At 44.1% G+C, this 7331-nt stretch overlaps 1 protein-coding gene across 3 annotated transcripts in view; it reads right to left on the minus strand.

Annotated features, from left to right (window-relative positions):
• Positions 1–7331, minus strand: part of STXBP4 (syntaxin binding protein 4) — a 194423-nt gene that overhangs the window by 80899 nt on the left and 106193 nt on the right. The gene's annotated exons all lie outside the window — the stretch shown is intronic.

Here is a 7331-nt window from a genome sequence, read left to right on the forward strand (position 1 = left end):
TTTTTTTTTTACATACCTCAAGGTACCAGGCAGCTCGTGAATGCTGAGATGGTGGGGCAGACAGAGAGTCCCACAGGAATGTGAGTGAGGTCCCCGGCGTGCTCAGTGGCGGACCCAGAAGCGGACCAGAAGTATTTCTGGTCCACTTCTGAGTCTGCTTTGGAGCGTGCGGGGGATCCCCCCCGCCTCGGCGACTGCTGCCTCCTCAGTTTGGAGGCGGCACCCAGGGTCCCCCCACGGCCGATTGCCGAGCTGGAGGAACGTGGGGTGGTCCACTGCCGAGCACGCAGGAGACCCCCCTGCACTTCCATGGGATGCTCCATCCACCCCATCATCTCAGCATTAACGAGCCAGGCCTGGTACCTTGAGGTATGTAGAAAAAACATATAAAGCTGTGTCTATGGCTGAATTGCTGATTCTCCGAATCAGAATCGAATCTTCAGATTCAGCCGAATCGAATCGGAACAGTGATCCAAATCAGCTAATCGAATCACTGTCCCCTGAATTGGGCCAAACCCAAATACTGCCTGCTTTGCCCACCCGTACTCTGTATGCATTGTAAAACCAAATGTCCTGTCCAAATTACTTTTCTCTGAAGACAAGCTACTTCTTATGTTCTTTGGATTCTTACGTTCAAATCTTTATCCCTATGTTATCCTGGGAAAATTTCAGACAGGAGCCATAGAGTACAGTAAGTACAGGAGAGGACAGTGGGAAAATTATGGTATACCTAATAAAAATCTCTGCAAACTTTACGTTAAAAAGTAGATAAATTATTCCTTCTTGCAAATACAGCTGTGAAAGAACATGACCGCTATAAATTTTAAACACGGAAGTGAGGAAATCTCAGTTAAGTTTATCACTGAATTTTAATTCTCACTAACTTTCTTCAATCTGTAAATGGAATAATATTAAAGTAAAAGTGGAAGATTGCAAATCTTTACTCATGTGAGTAAAGCCATGGAGCGGACCGAGACGTGCAGTGTAGAAACGGTTTTCAGGGTTACGTCCTAACTCACAAGTGGTACCTTACAGCGGCCCATAAAAGCATGGAAGGATTTTCTGGTATAGCTGACCACAAGCCCACAGAACTATGAGCCTGCTTCTCCTCTTACTTCACTGACAACCAGAAGTTCGAAGGGAGTGGAGTTACACAGCACAAAATCCAGGTGAGCAAAAAAAGAATCAGATTATGTGCTTGTATCACACTAACAAACGACTGAAGAGTCCTTTTCAAGACACCCTGCTACAGTCTGATCCAATTCCCATGGACTTCAAAGGAATTCCTAGCTGAACCCTTCATTTGCCTTTCACGAACAAGCTGGCAGAAACCCACTTCTTGTTGTGCTTAAGGAGAGGAACTATCTAATGTGGGATTCTGAAGCTCCCAGTGAGGGAAAGAAGGTATTAGTATTAATTGTGTGGTTGTCTGGCCTTCACTTCACAGGTCAGCAGGCACAGAATTAAGCCTGAATTAAGCCTTAAAAATGCAATGGTGATTCTTGGATAAAATGTTCACGTGGTTGTAGGTTTCTCCTAATTACACTGTGCAAGTTGTGTATCAAAATACATGAATGGAATAGGCAGTCCAGTGAATCACATTCCAAAGTACTACGTTTACTCAGCAGTATACATTAGCACTTCATCTGAAAGCAAACCAGTTTTCTAAAAAAATTAGATGGAATAAAAAAGCTGGGGAGATAAGAGATTTTAAATCTCTCTCTAGCTTTGTGCCCAAGACTGGAGCAAAACAGATCAAAACAAGCCATTCTCTTGACATTTAAACTGATATATTCTCTTTTTTCCTATCCAGTAGTACTATTTTGCATTTCTGCAGTTCCTTTTTATCTCAAAGTGGCTACCGAAGCAGCATTTAAACCTCACAGTGATGTTTTATTACTAGAGGATCTGATGGAGTGTATCTGTTTGACAGATGAAGCTGGGTAACAGAAACGTAAATGAGTTGTCCAAGGTCACATACGGTGCGGTCAGAGGTAGAAGCTAGGACTCCTGATGTTCTGCCTCCAAAAGAACATCAGAAGAGTGCACAACTTTAGGACAGTCTGTCTAGGAAAGGCTGCATTTACCATTAAAAAGTTATAGCTTACTGTAGGACTTTTAAAATAATTACTACATTTAAAAAGGCAATTCCTAACAGAAAGGAAAAGAAATGCAAGCAGCCCACAACACACTAAATCACGCAGGATAGCTGAAATCCACTTTCCCCATCAGGAATATCTTCCAAATAGACAAGCAATTTCAATACTGCCCACACCTCAGCCAATTGATTCAGAAATTTTACTGGAGTCTAAATGCACATCTGAGTCCCTCACATCATTACTTATCACATGCTGAAGTCAATTCACTCCTCACTTTGCAGTCAGATGCTCTGTAATAGATTTTATCTCCTTTTTCCTAATGTGCAAAGAGGAAAAAGTAGGGCAAAGTAAATGAAATTATATTGGGGACGGCAGTTTTGCTTCTTGTGGCCCAGCTCAACGCACGCACCGGGATGTGTTTTCATCCTTACATTCTCTCCAACAAGCTCCCTGTGTACTGCCCTCCCACTATTTCAGGGATACCTTGAAACCCCCCATCATCCCCAAAGCCCCTATTTCCTCCAGTCCAGGGGCTCTGTGTGTGTGTGCCCCATACCGTCTCCACAGAAAGAAAGGGGGTCCATTATTATTTATTTTTGTTCTGTATGAAAGAGAATTCATTCTAGGATATCAACACCTCAAATGATCCAGGGAGGAAAGTAGAACAGAGATGGGAATGCTGGTCTGTAGAAAGGTATTAATTGGGGCCACCAACCAGTTCTTTAGTCTACAGGGAAGTGCAGGAGTGCTTCATGTCGTGGCTCTGCTGAAGGTAACAGGGATGCAACATGTCCCTCACCTTCCTCCCTGTTTTTTCTGATTTTCTCTAAGATGCACAGGGTTTGGCTTGCTGATATCTAAAACACTGTCTGCCATTCTGGAATTGTCTGGATGTGGCATTCAAAAGAGATTTCCTTACATCCTACCAGAAAAACCTCTAAAAAGATGAATGCCATCAAGCTGGAGGTAAGGCCTTGCCAGCTCAGCTGATAAGGAAATAAAGTTTATGAAGAAGAAGATCTTTTAAAAACACAGATCTATTCAATGAACAGCGCAGTAAATCTGGGAGAGGAATCAATGATTCAATGAAATCATACAGGAATGTTAAACAGAGAGTTGCTTAGCACTTACTATTCTCTTTTTCATCTACATGCTTAAGGCCTGTTACTACTAATGGAAAAACAGGAATGTTTCAGGTAAGACATGACGTTTGAGGTGCTACTACTTGCATTTCTTTAAAGGTCCCACAGTACATACTGTAAAAATAAGGGCATGTTTCACACCCAAATTATTCTATCAAAAAGTCTCTCTGATTTTTAACTCTACTATCTTTCCCATACTAAACTGTTCTGCAGTATTTTTATACACTGTGGCTTCCTGCCACAATATTGGGAAAAGAGATTCATAAAGGGCTTGATCTCCATTCCTACTGTGAGAGTTTTGGCACTGGTTTTCATACGAAAAGGGTTCAACCCATAATCTCTGGATCAGCCTGTAAAGGCCCTGGGGTGGAAGACTGTTATTAGGGGGAGTATCTTACATACCAATTTATTTTACTTCTTTCTTAACCCAACTAGGACAACCAAGACACTGGTTATTATCCTACTAGGAGAAGGAAATGGGGGGAAAGTAACTGTTTGAACTCATCTCACACAAAAGAGGTCCCAAGAAAATTAACATCTTGAGATCCAGTTCCTTAGCTTGTGTAAATCAGCACAGGTCCATTGATCTGAGTGTGCTGTATCAAGCTATGCCAGCTGAGAAACTTCATCTAGGCATTCAGTAAATAGAAAAACTGGACATCTAACCAACAGCATTTGAGCTTGCTTGACCAAATGGTAAAGTCTGGATTACAGAACATTTCTACAACGAACGTAGTCCTCTCCCTTTCCATCACAGAATATGCCAGCAGTATATGAACACTAATTTTCAGCTGGGTTTGGGACTTCGACTTCTCTAGGCTTCGTTGAAAATTCCATACATTACTGTGACAGATTTTCCAAAATACAAAATGCAGGTGAGCATCTGCTGAAAGTCAACAAGAGCTGGGCACCTCTTGGTTGTATCTCTGAAAATTCCCTGCACCATATACACATGCACAGCAACATTACTAAAGAGGACTACACTGTGTCCAGAAATATACTGAAAATACTACTGCTATCCCTATCACCTTCTGTACCATCAAGTCTTCATACAGTGAGTTACATTAAAAATCTGCCATGTACCATGCCGTGCTGGCAAATTGAAACCAAGATGATTTACCTTTCCCTTGGAGATTGTTTTAAACAAAGGAGCACTTCCAGAAGGAAGATACATGTGCATCTTGAGAGCCACAAGCTTTTCATTAGTTTAGTACATAAAGCTATCTGTACCAGGAAGCCTGCTCTCTTATGTTTTAGAGTTCTGAGGTTAATCAGCAAATCCTTCAGAAACGCTGGCTCACTACTGATCAACCCCACCCCCAAACAGATCAGCAGCATGCACCGAGGTTCACTGGAACCTATAATAGCAAACTGCAGATCTACACAGATAGCTTCTTGCAAACATGGAAACATTTTAAAGGTATTTTAAAGGCCTTTGTCCCTTATTAAGTCATAACCAACACAACCCTATTTTTTTTATGATAAACTATCTTTTTTCCTCCCAGAGAATCCCTTTCCTCAGTCTTCTAAAGGGGCTGCCACATGGTCGTGGAAACTCGACTGCATTTGGAATCTCAGGTCTCGCCCAACGTTGCACATACAGATGAGCCCTTGCCCACAACGAATCCCCTTTGCTCAGAGTCACTTTGTGGCATCAGGGATTAATTAATTTCTTGCAAAACTCACAAGGTAGAATAAGCTTTGTACAAAAAGCATCAAGAAGCCTCAGCATCAAAGCAACTATTTATCTTACTTTCATTTTTCATACATTCGCTATCAATCAATTGCCACAACTTAGAATAGAAAGCAGTCTCTTCCCCTGAATCGGTTGAGGAATGCTTGATTTATAGCATATAGCAAGCATGGTCAACCGGTGGTACGCATACCCCCAGGGGTACTTGAGAAGGCCATATGGGGGTATACGTGGGTAGGCAGGGATGGAGCACCACCAGGCACCATCGTGCCCTGGGGGTATGCTGCTCTGTGTCTGGCTGCTGGGGGTACACTTATCCAAAAAGGTTGAGAACCCCTGGCATATGGTATTGGTACCTTAGGATTTACTCCCAAAGGTACTGAGCAAGTCTCCTGCTTAATGTCTCTTGTCTGTTTGGGGTGGTCTAATTCTGTAGATCCAATGTGTTTCCAGTTTGTAGAAGGGGATTCTGCAGGCCCTTTAACTGCTGAAGCAGGTCAATCAATGTATAATCGGCTCTAATTAGTCTCCCTACAGGTTTTTCAGTTCTTTACCTGCAACTGCATGGCTGTTTCCAGGGTGTCATATTGATTCCTGCCTTTGTAAACATCAAATAAATAATTCAAAGGCTCATCCTTATGACCAAAAAATCTCCTAAAGTGTATAAAAGATGGAAGATGACTAAGGCCATGGGGGAAATTGTCATTTGGAAAGTAAGATTTGATCATGTTAAATATTAAACAATGATAAACAAAAATAAAACAAGCTGCAAATTATAGTGTTACACTACTATTTATTCAGTGATTGGATTTTTTGTAATAACTACTCTTTCCCTTTATTCTCCTCTTTGCTCTGACAGTAACTTTGCCTTGTAACCAATCTTAAGCTGGCTCTGCCAAAGGAATGTGTAGGCCAGGGGCAGGCAATTATTCCAACTAGAGGGCCACTTAACGAGTTTTGGTGCGCTGTTGAGAGCCACAAGTGTGGCTCCGCCCCTTGAAAAGCACTCCGCCCCTGGTCACCATCATGGGACTGGAAGTCCTATCTCCTAACTCCTGACATTTGCCACTGGAAGTCCCTCCCCTTGCCCCCAGAAGTACTCCTTTTGGGAAAGGGGCTTGCTGTCTTGAAACCAGAAAATAAACAAAACAAATTATATACCAAAAATCAAACATCCATGTGGAGAAAACTTACCTGAGTTGGCAGAGAGCCAGCGGGATGCCGGGCCAGCAGAGGAGTATGGCAGGAGCAAAGCTGCAGCGGCCAGAGCCGCCATGGGTAAAGATCAAAGTGAAAACCCATGGTGGAGCCAGGAGCCGGAACCGGCTCCCGCGTCTGCCTGGGTGTGCTTTATAAAAGTGTGCCAGGAACGATTAGCCGGGTGGACGCCCGGCACTAGGATAAAAGACCTGGCAGAAAAGAAGCCAGGGGCAGCAGGAGCGGAAATGGAGGCAGAGGCGGCAGCAGCAGCGTCCTCGGCCTGCTCAGAGAAGCCTGGATGCTTAGAGGCTCCTAACGTGAGAACATGGTGGCTCCTGTGGAAGGGGAGCGCAATGGAGACGTCAGGCCAACAAATCTCCCAGGGGTTGCTGGAAGAACCGGTGTGGACGGAGGACGGCAGCAGCAACTGGGACACTGGCAGGAGCGACAGGGGTGGCAGACAACAGGTACTGGACCCAGGGAGGAAACAACGTGGCAAGGGGGACCAAAGCCCGGGCAGAGTCAGATGCTGCATAAGCCAGGAAGAAAATGGGGCCGCAGGAGATGCTCGGTATAAATATCACCAGTGACCAACTACCGCAGCCCCTAAGGGACTGAGCGCCAGGGAGGGTCAGAACATCGACACAAACGGACAACAGCACAGTTGGCATTAGGTAAGGTGTAGGGAAGGTGGAGCCCCAAGAAGACATATCGTCAGGATGACCGAGGGAAGGTACCTCAGGAGGCAGGACCAGACATCATCCTCCTGATCAAAGCCTATTTACCATCGAAGACGTGGCAGGAAAGACCCCCAAGGGAACTGACCCAAGGTCACACCCAATAGCCTGGCCGTGTAGCTCAACAAGCCTGGGCGAAGTTCAAGAAAAGCTTAGATGCGCAGCACTTGGGAACGAGGCATGGAAGGTTACAATCCATAATAACATATTTCATTAAAAATATATTTTTAATTTTATTAAAAAATATATTTTTGTCCTGATTTGTGCGTGTTTGCATTGTGTATATAGAGGTGATTGCATGAGAGCTGAAAATGAAGTCTTACTCTTGTATATTGCGGGGGTGTGGAGGGATGTGGGGTGGGTATGGGGTTTGTGGGGGCCTATCGGTGTGTGTATGTGGATGTGTTTGTATGTGGGGTGTAGGGGAGGGTGTGGGGTATGTGTGGATGTTGGTGGGTGG

Source organism: Gavialis gangeticus, unplaced genomic scaffold (genome assembly GCF_001723915.1).
Source record: "Gavialis gangeticus isolate Ggan-Ray unplaced genomic scaffold, GavGan_comp1, whole genome shotgun sequence".
Lineage (NCBI taxonomy): Eukaryota > Metazoa > Chordata > Crocodylia > Gavialidae > Gavialis > Gavialis gangeticus.